We start from the raw sequence: 13948 nt of genomic DNA on the forward strand, positions 1-13948 counted from the left end.
AATAAAATAGAAATTATAATTATAAATTAAAAAAAGTTTAACTTTAATTTAAATTAAAAATTATCATTCAAATTACTATCATCATTAAAAAATTTAATAAATAAATTTTAATTAAATTTATTTATTAAAAAATTATAAAGAAATAATTAAATAAATTATGAAAAAAATTTAAAAAAACTAAAAAAAAGAAAAGAGAAAAAAAAAGAAAACGCCGAAGGGAATGGCGTTTTCTCCTTTCCCCTCCTTCTTCTCCCTTCTCCCTCTTCTCCCTCTTCTCCCTTTTCCGGCGTCTCTTCGACGGTACGGCGGTGAGCTGCCTCCTCTCTCTCCCTCTTCCTCTCTCTCTCCCTCTTTTTCGTTGGCCACCGGTGTCAGAAGGTCGGTAAAAAAATATAAAGAATAATTTTGAATTTAAAAAAAAATTTAATTTTAATTGAAATAAAAAAAATCATTTCAACTTACTTTTTTTATGTTTTTTGAATATTTTTTAAATAAATTAATTTTAATTTAAGAAAATAATTTGAAATGATATTTTTATTTCAATTAATTTTAAAATTTTTATTTCTTTTAAATTTCAAATTATAATTCTTATTTTTTTTATTTATTTAAAATTTTGATTTTATAATGACACTTTCTATTTTTTTAATTTATTTTTTGAATTTTTTTGACAAGAATTTGAAATGATGTTTTTTAATTAAATTTAAAATTTTTATTTCTTTCGCATTTCTTTCTCTTTTTTTTCTTTCTCCATGATATTTTTATATTTTTATTTTTTAAAATTTTTTAGACATTTTTAAAAAATAATAATTCAAAAAAAATCATCTTAAATTAATTTTTTTATTTGAATTACAAATTTAAATTTTTATATTTTAAATTTCAATCAAAATTAAAATTTTAATTTATTTATTAATTTAAAATTTAAAAAAAAATTCCCATACTTTCCCTATTTTTTTCCTTTTTTTGGGTGGGAAAAATGGAAAATGCCATTTTAAATGGCGTTTTCTTTTTTTTTTTTTATCTGGATGATGCCATTGTGGAAAAAAACAGGGGTGATGTGGAAGGGAGAAAACGCCATTCAAAATGGCGTTTTTACCTTTTACATTACTTTGGTAAAAAAATTAAGTTTTGAATTATTTTTGTAAATATTTTTTTTTATATTATTTAGGAAAAGAGCTCATTATCCTTCCTACTTCAGGAATAAAAGTTCTCTCAACAAAATAAATCAATAAGATGATATTATGAATAATATTTCGAAGACAGAATCCATGGCAGCCATGTATATCTCACTCGACCCATCGTCAAAGGAGTTTGTCTGTATTTTTCCAATCAAAAAAAAAAATCTAAACCAAAGTAACTCCTTTGACGAGATGGGTCGAGAGATAAATATAAAAACCAGAGAAAAAAAAACTATGAGAGCTTATTTGGATTATTTTAAAGATTAGATTGAAAATTCTATAAGATTTATAAGTTAGGCCAGTATATCTAGCAAATTTATAGGCTATAGATTGAATTAGGCAGAATACGTAGAAATAATTTTAGATTGGCCGGCTCAGATTTTATAAGGAGAAAAAGAGAAATTATTTGTGGATCGTGGGCGGTGTAGAAAATTTGACGTAGAGTGCACCATCTTATCCGAATGATTCACATAGTCGTCACTTTTCAATGTGCATTTAATATCTGCAGGTTGATTTTTTCATTTAAAAATTTTATATGACGAAAATATTTTTATCTTTTAAAAAAAATTATGACATCCTATGGCGTAATAGAGCCCAGGATGTCATAATATGGCCTAAGATATCATAATATGAGAGAGATATTTTTGTCCAACTATTTTTCAGTGCGCATTTAATACCAGCAGATCAATTTTTTTGTTTAAAAATTTTGAATGATGAAAATATTCCTGTTCTTTAAAAAAAATTATGACATTCTATGCATATTATGGATGCAAGATGTTATAATATGGATATAAAATGATATAATTTTCTCAAAGGATAGAGGTATTTTCATCATATAAAATTTTTAAATAAAAAAATCAATCTGTAGGTATTAAATGCGTATTAAAAAGTGATGACTACATGCACTAATCAGACGAGGAGTGCACTCCATGTTAGATCTTCTACACCGCCCGCGATGCACAAAGAATTTCACCTACCAGTTATACTGGGCAGGTCATGATCTCAATACACATCATTTTTCTCCGCGTTAATTTTTTGTACACCGAGGGCAGTGTAATAAATCTGATGCGGAGCCCATTGCATATTGCAATTGGGATGCGTGGCATCTACATGGAAGATGGGACAGGACCTCATTCCGCACCAAAAAAAAGGAGGCGCTCTGTCCCTAATTGTGACATTCATTCAATGCTCGTCACAGTTCATTTTTTCAAATTTTTACAGATGAAAATATCCTTTCCCTCTATGGGAGGGTTTCTTTGGGCTTATCATGCTCTCTCGTGGTGCCATTTCAAATGCTGCCCCTCTCTCCACCTTTGGAGATGCTATCCTTCCTTTTTGAGCTTCGAGACATCCTAGATCGATACTGCTCTGATTGTTTCATGTCATAAAAGATTTTGGGCAGCATCTTTTTCTCTTAAATTGCTTGAAGTCGGGTTAGTCAAGAAGTAAAAACACCATGGCTCTCTTTTTATTTTCTGTAGTTTATTTATCACAGTATCTCCATGGATAGTTAGACAAAGTTAATGCCTTGGTGCCTTCGATTTTGATCTCCGATATTCGATCACAACTTTTTAGTATCGAAATAGTTTCCAACGGTGCCTTTTTTGGTGATTTATTATATCTATGGCTCCATTTATAACATCCATACATGACAACCGATAGTACTTTTTTTAGTAGGAGAACGACATCCTGTACTCATTTTATGACATTTTGGGTACATGCGGGTTATGATTTATTGCAGTTGTAAGAGTTTCGCTAATGTTTCATGATTTTCGATACTGTTTCATATTTTTCTGCACTATTTAATGACTTCCTGTACTATTTAATAAATTTCGTTAATATTTCATGATATCCTATACTGTTTTATGACTTTCTATATTATTTCATGACTTTTTATTCTGTTTCATCACTTCCTGTTCTGTTTTATAACATCCAGCACTGTTTATTGACTGTCTGCATTGTTTTATGGCTTTCGATATTGTTTCATGACTTTCTATTTTATTTTATAATTTTCTTCACTGTTTCTTGACATCCGATATTATTTCATGATTTTTTATTTTATTTTATAATTTTTTTTATTATTTTATACCATCTGGCATTATTTTATGACTCCCTGTACTATTTTATGACTTTTGCCACTGCTTTATCAATTGCTTTACATCATGCATTGTTTTTTGACGTTCTCTACTATTTATGATTTTCTACACTGTTTTATCAGTTTCTGTATTGTTTTACGACTTTCTGCAATATTTTATGACTTCCAGCAATATTTGATTCCTTCCTACAATATTTTATGACTTTCTCCACTATTTTTTGACATCTGATAATGTTTTATGACTTTTGCCAATATTTCATGATGTCCGACATCGTTTCATGACTTTCGATATGATTTTATTTCGACATTGTTTCATGATTTCATGCATTTTTTTATGATTTTCTGAACTATTTTATGACATCCTACATTATTTTATGACTTCCGATAATGATTCAAGACATCCTACACTGTTTTATAACTTTTTTTATTATTTTATGACTGTACTATTTTATAACTTTCTCCACTATTTTATGATATTCTGTATTGTTTTATGATATCTTATATTATTTTATAACTTTCTCTACTATTTCTGCTGTTTCATGATAAGCACTATTGTTTTATAACTTTATTTACTGTTTCTTGACTTTTTATGCTGTTTCATGATTTTCGACATTATTTTATGACTTTCGATACTATTTTATGACTTCCTCCAATATGTTATATCATCGTATACTATTTTATGACTTCTGACACTGTTTCATAACTTTCTACATTATTTTATGACATCCTGCACTGTTTATGACTTTCTGTACTATTTCATGACTTCCGACACTGTTTTATAACCTCTGACATTGTTTCAGGATATCCTACATAATTTTATGACTTCGTTCACTGATTTATGATATCCCTACTACTTTATGACATTCTACATTGTTTTGTTACTTTGTATACTATTTCATGACTTTCGGTGCTATTTTATGACTTTTGCCAGTATTTTTTTGACTTCCGATGCAGTTTCATATCTTCCAAAAATATCTAATGATATCTTACAATTTTTTATGAAATCCAGATATGTTTTATGATTTTCTATAATTTTTTATGATTCCTGACACTGTTTCATAATTTCTGTCAATGTTTGATGACTTTTGACAATATTTAATGACTTATAGCAATTTTTTATATCTTCCGTCAATTTTTTTGACTTCTGATAGTTTTTTGATGATGCGACAAGATGGTTCCCCTAATCAACTCAACTGTCTCGAGTGTCGATCAGGAACCGCAAATAACCATCTTTTCATGGGGTTGAGATGTCAATTTTGTTCCTAAGGCAATGAAAAAAGAAGCGGAAGAAAGTAAAAACCCATTTCATCTCCCCAGCAATCCCTTCGCTCCATTATTTGCTCTCCATTCGCTTCTTTCTCAGCAAGTAAAAAAAAGAAGCTAGGAAGTGGAGGGATGAGAGAGGCATCCAGGATAAGAGAGACTTCATCCACCTGAATCCTCTAAAGCGGAATGCCAAGCACAAAGCCAGTGTTAGAAAGTGGCAACAGATTATTGGTAGTATAATGCATATTTTCTGTGATAATACGAAAGTCATAAATTAGAAAATTTCAGATGATGATGCCTGTGCATCTCAGCCTGCCGGATCTCTGGATTGTAGTTAGTATTGTCTTAAGTATATGGATTATTTCGCTCGAAAGGATAGGCCAGTGCAATGGAATTTCACGCAAGAAGAAATTTTTCGATATCGTGGGGAGCTTGGAGCCTTGATATTAAGGGATAGGCTTGCCCAGAAACTTCAAAAAGTTATTGATGGTGTTTCGAAATTGTGGTGATATTTTTTATTTGATGACATGTACATTCAAGCATCGTTGTTATAATAACGAATGTTTATTGTTTATTTCATTTCTATTGATGATATTTGTTGAATGTTTGTTTTTTATTTTATGTCTATTGATGATGTTTGTTTTTTAAAATGATGGAAGTCATAAAAATGGATTTCATGCAACATAATACAGGAAGTCAGGATTTAAGTGGTGCCAAAAGTTGGAGGAAGTCATAAAGGCATAAAATAAAACAGAAGCTATTAAAAATATTTTGGAGAAGACATGAGACAATGCCGGAGGTTATGAAGAAGGAGAAACACCAAGCGAAGACATTCAACAGGTCAAATTTAAACTCGCTTTTCATTTTCAATTGATGAAGTTTCTACAAAGGCGATGCTTGAGCATCAAGCGTAATAAATAAAAAATACACAATAAATATATAATATCAACATCGGCTCTACGCCCCATTCAAAAAGAACGTCGCCTCCCCTACACTGGATTCGGAGCTCGAGCAGCGAGCTGATCGAGTTGGCTCAGAGTCCTACCCTCTTTGACACTGATGCTGGATTCAGAGCTCCTATGCTGGATTTAGAGTAGCGAGCTGATCGAGCTAGCTCAGAGTTCTGCCCGCTCCAACTCGCCGACAAGCTAGGTTGGGAGGCTCTTTCCCCAAGTTGAGTTTTGGTCTTGGAAGAAACCATACCTCCAACTCTCGAAGGAAACCCTCTGCCACCTCCCAAGAAGATCCATCGTTGAAGCCATAGCCGTTCTGAGCATAGCGCTAGAGAAATCCCTCAAGATTGAGGATCTACACTTCTGTCAGGCAAGATCGTCATTTTTAATACCTCCCACACCAACTCGAAGCCTGCAAGATGGGATCCGCTCTCTCAAGCGACCGTCGGTGGCTCTGATCGGAAACATGGGTTTCACAGACTTCCTTCCTACGACGAAGAGGGAGGAGCCTTAAAAAAGGAGCGCCTCACAGCTACCCTATTAAATTGCCTATTAAATTTAACTACGTCTCGACCCCACTATAATGACCCAGACTAGACCCTCTAGAATTAGGTGACTAAACCCTCTACGCTATAGTGCTTTTCAAGGTGCCTTCAACCCATTTCACCTTGATGAACTTCATGGTTCATCAAGGCACCTTCACGAGGTTCAAGGCACCTTGAACATAGTGAAGGCACCTTGAGCCCAGTGAAGGCGCCTTCACTGGGTTGAAAGCACCATCATGGCTCATCAAGGCACCTTCAGGGTTCAAAGAGCCTTCATGGTTCACCAAGGCGCCTTTAGAGGGGTTAAGTTCAAGGCATCTTCAGGCCACTTCAAGGTGCCTTCACGGGTTCAAGGAATCTCGGTTCAATGTGCCTTCAAGATGGCTAAGGATCAAGTCTGATCAACTCCATTCGACCCAGATCCAAACCTAAGTTCACCATGAATCTGACTGTACCACATGGCCTGTGACTTAAAACTAATTGATCTCTTAAAACTTCTGTTCATCTTCTTTCTTTAGCCGAGTTTTTCTTCTCTTCCCATAGTTTCATTCCTCCCAAAGTCCTTAGATCTAGCTCCCATCTCCAAACCCATCTCACCATCTCCTCTCAAATCTCAAATCAAAAATCTCCTCCCTACCTCCTTCTCCTCTGATCTTTGGTGATTGGCTAACTTTGGGATCAAATGGCTCTGAAGATGTGTCTTCCCCAATGCCAAAGAGTAACTAGAAGTGAAGAAAGTATAAGGGGAAGATGAGCAAGAGAACCAATAACTCCAGCTTCATCACCTCCTCCAAGAACTCCAGTAAGTACCAAAAACATTCTCTTTGGTCATATTATATATATGAATTTTTTAGATTCAGAGAGATTCTGGATTGCAAACTTGATTAAACATATGGGATGAAAATTCATCTGCACAACTGAAGCGCTAATGTTTAAGGAATTAGTTAAAAAATTTTATCAGAATATCTCATTTGGAGAAAAATTTGGGGTATCATCTTTAGTAAAAGGAAAAATTGATTTTGATAATAAAATACTTAAAAAAATTGAAACTTTCAACCGAAGGAGCACTATTGGATAGTATAGAGGATAGAAGTACAAGAATAAAATATATTCTTGAGATAGAGGACCACGGTCAATTTAATAAAATTTATGGACGATACTTAAATATTGAAATGAGACTCCTCCACATCATTGTTTGCTGGATTATACAACCTAAAGTAAGAGAATTTGATATGGTATCAGATAAGGACTTAACTATTATATATTATGTAATCCAATGTATCCCACTCAACTTTTCAAGAATGATTATCAGGGCTATGCAAGAAGCAATGGATAGAGCAGAGACATCCTTACCTTATGCTATGATTTTAACCTATATCTTTAAATATTTTGAGATAAGGCTTCAAAGAGAATAATCAATCAAATTAGACAGAGATAGCAAAATCAATAAGCCCTCCTCAAAATGTATTTCTTCAAAATTGACGGTCAGTGGACTAGGAAGGGTACAAATAGAGATGTCGAGGAGAATATTTCAACTAAGGAAGAGAGATCTCATTTTAGTGAGAGTGGAGCAACAGGACCTTCTAGATCTATAAAGCTGAGAGATTTTGATGATCAAGGATAACTCTAGATCTGGTCAATACTATGGTTCAAAAGGTTGTCTCTATTCTTCAGTCCTCTCAGTCTTCAGAGAAGAGTTCTGCACGATAGATTCGACCATCACGCATAGTTCTACAGTCGATCAGCAGTTGGATAATCTTAATTCAATAGTACAGGATATATAAGATAGGACGTTTGCAATTTGACCTTTCATATTGAGGAATTAGAGAGAAATCTACCTCACATAGATATGTCAGCTATCCAAGGTGATCTGCACTCTTAGAATCTTCCAGACTGCAGTACAGAGAGACACAGGTGGTGGGATAGAAAGACATAAAATTTTCTCTACTGGATTGGCTACAATCTTACAGATTATTGTTTGGATCGGTCAGCAGATGAATGTCTTTATTCCGAGTCTCCCAAGACAGGCTCAACTCAGTCAGCCTTTTCTCTTAACTCAGGCTCAACACAGTCAGCCTCCTCCTACTCAACCATCTTCCTCTAAACCATCCTCATCTAGCCCTACTCATACAGATAGTGGTCATCAAGGTAGAGTTCCTCAAGGCAGGGCCCGTCGCTATTGTCATATTGTGCAAGCTAATCGTAAAGATTAGAGTGTGTCGGCATCATGTCTTTTGCTTTCAAGTCTCTCTTATTCGTGTGTGTTGTGATGATATAATGCTTTGTATTTTGTGTTTTGGTTATGCAGATATTATGTTATGAATGTACCAATATTTGGTTATAAAATAATATCAAAAGTCATAAAATACTACCGACAAGTCATAAAACAGTGCATGATATTATGAAACATTATTGGAAGTCATAAAATAGTATCAAAAATTATAAAATAGTGCAGGATGTCATAAAACAGTGGAGCTTGTTATAAAATAGTGTAGGAAGTCCTGAAACAGTGAAGGAAGTCACAAAATGGTATAGAAAATCATGAAGCATAAGTTGAATAAGAAGATCTACCTCCAAAAATAATTTAATTCTATTCATTCTCCTGTATTAGTTGGCTACACATATAAACATCGAACTCATCCAAGTATGGATCAGAAGACGGTGGGTGGGAAGCACGAAATTGCTAGACTACCTCTATTATTGCAGGAGTAGTCCTTTATACTTCAGCAGGCCTTTTACCTTATCCTTCAGCAAATGGATCAGCGGATTTCTCCTTCACAGCTCTCTTTGTTTTCTTTGATTTCTTCTCGACTCCGCTCTTTAGTCTCTTCTCTCTTAGCTGCCTCTTTGTTGTGATATTGTTAAGATCTCTAATACGATGATCTGAAGTTTTCTGTGCTGAATAATTAGCGTCTATTGTACTTATGAATAATGGACTTAGATCAGTTATCATCAAATTACATGCATCTTCAGATATCGATGCAATCTCTCCAAGCTTTATCAAGGGATGACTCATGACAATATACCTATAAGAATACAATCAATTTGATATGGATAGTACATCGTAATTGAAAGATAGGCTGACTTACCTAGACTTTTTGGTGCTTTTATCACAGAATTGAGTATCACAATCGAAATCATCGAATATGTATCATATCTTTGCACCATCTCCTTAGGAAGTACCTATCCAGAATGTGAAATACTTTCTTTTGATGTAGGACGAATAAGACGTGCCTGCACAAGTATCTCCTAAACTGAAATGATCGGCACTTGCAGTTGACTTGATCCAACTCATTGTTGTATGAAACAATATAATTTTTGATAATCTGCTTCTCATTTCCATTAACTTCAATTCTCTTAAATGACTTAATGGAGTATACAGTGCTGTTGTCACCTTCTTGAATTAATTTAGCATTCGATGCAGCCATCTCAAAGAATTAGTTCTTGAACTTTTTAAAAATACATCTAGTGTATAAGACTGATGCTTGTCTCTCAAAGGGAGAGGATGTCTTCAGGAAAGCATTAGTTTGTAGGGACTTATTGTCCTATTCATTTTCATTTCGTATCTTTTCTCTAATGCATCCTCGTACTTATCGATGAATTTTTTTAGAGTAGTTTTTGAGTTCACATACCCATCGAAAAAGTAATTAATGCTCTCACTCCTCTGAGAGGATGACATTTCTGTAAAGGATATTAGAAACAACAAATAGGGTATAAGGCTGTTAGGTGCAATCATAGAGACTAAAGTAGAAACTAAAATGGAGGATATTAATTTTCAAGAGATTAAAATCTATAATTAGGAATATGACACACCTGCAAAGAATGTATCCTTAAGGTATATTGGAACCCACTTATCCCAGCATTCGTAAAGATTATGCAATCAGACTACCGTTTTGCATTCTTCATATTTATCCATGAGTCGTGCTCATTTTTTTTTTTCGAAAGCCTTTGTCATCACAGTGTCATATACGGCCTCATCGAACTCAACCATAAATTTAGAATGTGTTGTGCATATGTGACCTATTTTTTCAGAAATCTTCTTCAAAATATGTGAAAGACAAAACTGGTGACGTGCATTCGAAAACATATCCCTAATCGCGGCCTTGATCACCTTATCTTGATCCGTGATAATGGCATTGGGTGCTTGACCTCCATTTTCATCCAGCCATGACTTAAACACCCATTTGAAAGTCTCGATCGTCTCATCTGATAGCGATGCACATCCCAACATGGAGGACTGTCAATGGTGGTTAACTTCGACAAATGGACAGAATGACATTTGGTATATATTTATGAGATACGTAGAGTCAAATGTTAGTATCTCCCTGAAGTAATTGCAGGCCATTCTTGACCTTAGATTGATCCAAAATATGGTCTTAAGTTGTCCACTGGCATTCAACTCCATCATGTAGAAAAAAATTATAGTTTTAGCTAGCATTTCTGTGAAATATGCTATCATTGACCGTGGATCTTCCTCTTTTATCTAACTTTGACGTTCCTGACAAATGAAATTATGTGCATCCTTCTCTGTAAATTTTAATTATCTTCTATCATTTGTTTTATACAATGACAGAGTATATCTGAGTTGTAGGTATATTCACGGTATGCATGTTGTAAATCTCAGCCTTTTCAGATGTGTGATTTTTCAATGGGACTGTAGATAAATGACGACAGATATGAAGAGCTCATGATTGTGCTCTAGAATAACAGCATCGAATCTTCACTTACCAGTCATGGAATTAAGTCTGGCCTTTGTTGAGGCCTTGCAGTTAATTTTGCTAGTGTCCCTAGGATTTATGGAATTAAAATTTTTCTTGAATTTTCATTTCCTCCAGCATGCCAGATGCTTGAAATATAATTTTTTTTTTGTTTGATCTACTATATTGTTGGATTTTCTATAGGTGCCAGTACATGTAGATTTTAAGACTTTTTTAAATTCAAAATATAGCAGAAAAATCAGATTAATATACTTTTAATCTAAGCATGCATTTATTATATAAAAATACTTATGAATCTAGTTCATATACTGAAATTAACATAAACTGATTTTAGAATGAGTAAAGAAAGTCTGTAATCAATTCATATATTTGAATCATTTTTTCTTTTGCCTCAAACTTGCAACTGAGATTGAATCCAATTCAATCTCTAGATCTGGGATTGATCAAGCTTTGAATCAGCAGCACAAGCATTCTGCCTCTACGAGTATCCACAGGACCGATCTCAATTATTTTTTCTTGGATCCTGTTTGCTTGAATCGAAAGCCTGAATAGGCTTGAACCAAGCCTGGATAGGGATCAATTCGTGAACCCTTTTGATCTTTCTTTCTTGATTCTTGAAGAAGCCAAGAATCTTTCTTGATCCCTTAACTAATCAAGAAGAACAATAAATAAGAAATGTTTATAACTAACTCTCAACAAACTTGAGAGGAAGAAGATGAAACCAATCAATCTTGGCTTCAATCTTGACACTAAAGAAAGGATGCCGCCCACTTCTCTCTAAGATCCAAAAAGGGGATGCTTAGAGAGAGGGCATGGGCTAGAGAGAGGAGAGGGGGTGTGGGCATAGTAATAAGTGGCGGCAAGGATGGGAGATCATGAGATAATGAGAGAGATAAAGCTAGGATCTTTTAAATAGACATCTAATGGATATCCTAATCAAATTAAAATCTCTCTTCCTAATCATATTAGAAGTCCTAGCCATAATATACTTGGACCAAATAAATAGAGCGCTACCTATAATTCACCCATGCCCACACCCAGTGCTAGGCATCCCATCATATGAGACTCAATTAAACGCTCATAAATCAGCCCACGTGATTTCATAAATTTACTTCAAAGATTCTTGATCAAATCAACATGAATAAAATCAAAATTTTTTTTTTTGATTTAATTCAAGCCATAAATTAAGCATCCAACCATTGGAAGCTATTGAATCGAATTCAATTAGATTCAAATCAAGTGTAAGAATTGACTAATGCTTATAATATAAGTAAATCAACTACAAAAAAAATTAGATTCACCCAGGTGCTAGCAAGATTAACATGAATCCAATAGGATTTTTCTAAATCCATATTAATTGGTACTTCATAAACCCAATTATAACTAATTAAGACCTTCTTCCTTTATGTGTGACTTATAGATTTAATTTTGTCTGATAATAAGATATACTAAAATCTCTATCATAGGTATCACTGAAACTCTTTTCAGTAGGTCAGAATAATTTTACTCTAACTCGATAAGGACCATTGATCCAAAATGATCCTATTGAGCTCTCACAATCCATCAGTAATATCTAGCAATATGTAGTGACAATCCAGTAGAACCATAACAGAACCTCTAGATATAGTTAATGCGATACAGTCCCTCTATCGTGAGTTCTGATTAGATAGCAGGTCATAGATAAATCGTCAAACCTCATCATCAGTCATATGATAAATTCGATCAGCTCAAGTCCAATAGTAATCCAAATAAAAAAAATTTTCCATCAATCACATTGCTATAGCCATAGACTTGTGGACTCAGCTTCTCAAATCTCATAGGACTACTCTCCTCTATCAAGGTCGATAGATCCTATCTAGATCCACACGTTGCTCCCACATCTCAACCAACTGAAGCTAACATCCACTATAAAAATTCATAATTGAGTCAATGCTTATGTGTAGTCAAACTACAGCAGTCTTATTATAAGTAACTGTGACACCGCAGGTCAAAGAATCAGTCACACAACTACAGCATTGAGATGATCACTGATGATTGGATAAAAATCTATGTGATTTTGTGTATGGTCTCACTCAGTACTAGTTATTTTCTAACAACTATCCACACTTTCTACTTAGTATCTCTACACCGTAGACTAGAGACTCATCTATCCTAAAGGAAGCGTACCGTACATCGATCTATCTAGATCGATCACCATCTTCATGACTATCCTATAATCAGGAATAATTTAAGAATCGATTATACATGCCTCTAATTCTCAACAATTGAGAATATGTATCGTAACATCAATTTCAAGAACGATTCAAGGACACATAACACTTGAATGAAAAAAAAAATTATTGATTAAATCAATAATTTAAAGTATAAATTTATGTCGTAAAATGAATAATGCGTCAGCCAATAATTGACTTCTAGAATATACATCTAACATACACATGGCTGTGATTCCAAAATCAAGCCTTCTCACATAACCATTATAGAAATTGTACACTTGAGCTACTGAATCGAGCTCCATTCCAACATAGGGGTCAACATTATCCAAATTTGTATGCGGTACACTAGAAGAAGGTGGATTCTTGAGAAAACCTCCTCCAACAGTATCATCGACTTTATCATTTGCATTAGGCTCTATAGAAGATATATACAGGGATCACTGGAGTCAGACAAAGCAAATGAAATGCATAAACAAATAATATGATGTAATATTATGCAAAAGATATCATTCATTATCAAAAAAAATTTTGGAAAAATAATTTGGAGCATAGGATGTCATAAAACATTGTTAGATGTCAGGAAACATTGCTGGAAGTCATAAAGCAGTGGAGGAAGTCATGAAACAGTGGAAAGAATCATGAAACATAATATGAAGTTACGAAATAATATCAGAAGTCATAAATAGTGCATGATGTCGTAAAACATAATCGAAAATTATGAAACAATGCTAGAAGTCGTGAAACAGCGTCGGAAGACATAAAATAGTGTCGGATGTCATGAAAGAGTGTCGAAAATTATAAACATTGACGGAAGTAATGAACAGTGCTAGAAGTCATAAAACAGTATAACAAATCATAAAACAGTACACAATATCATAAAACAATTGAAGAAGTCATAAAACAGTGGAGGAAGACATAAAACAATACATGATATCATAAAATAGTGTTGGATGTCAAGAAATAGTTGAGAAATTGGTAAAATA

The sequence above is a fragment of the Elaeis guineensis genome, chromosome 2 (assembly GCF_000442705.2).
Source record: "Elaeis guineensis isolate ETL-2024a chromosome 2, EG11, whole genome shotgun sequence".
In the NCBI taxonomy this organism is placed as follows: Eukaryota; Viridiplantae; Streptophyta; class Magnoliopsida; order Arecales; family Arecaceae; genus Elaeis; species Elaeis guineensis.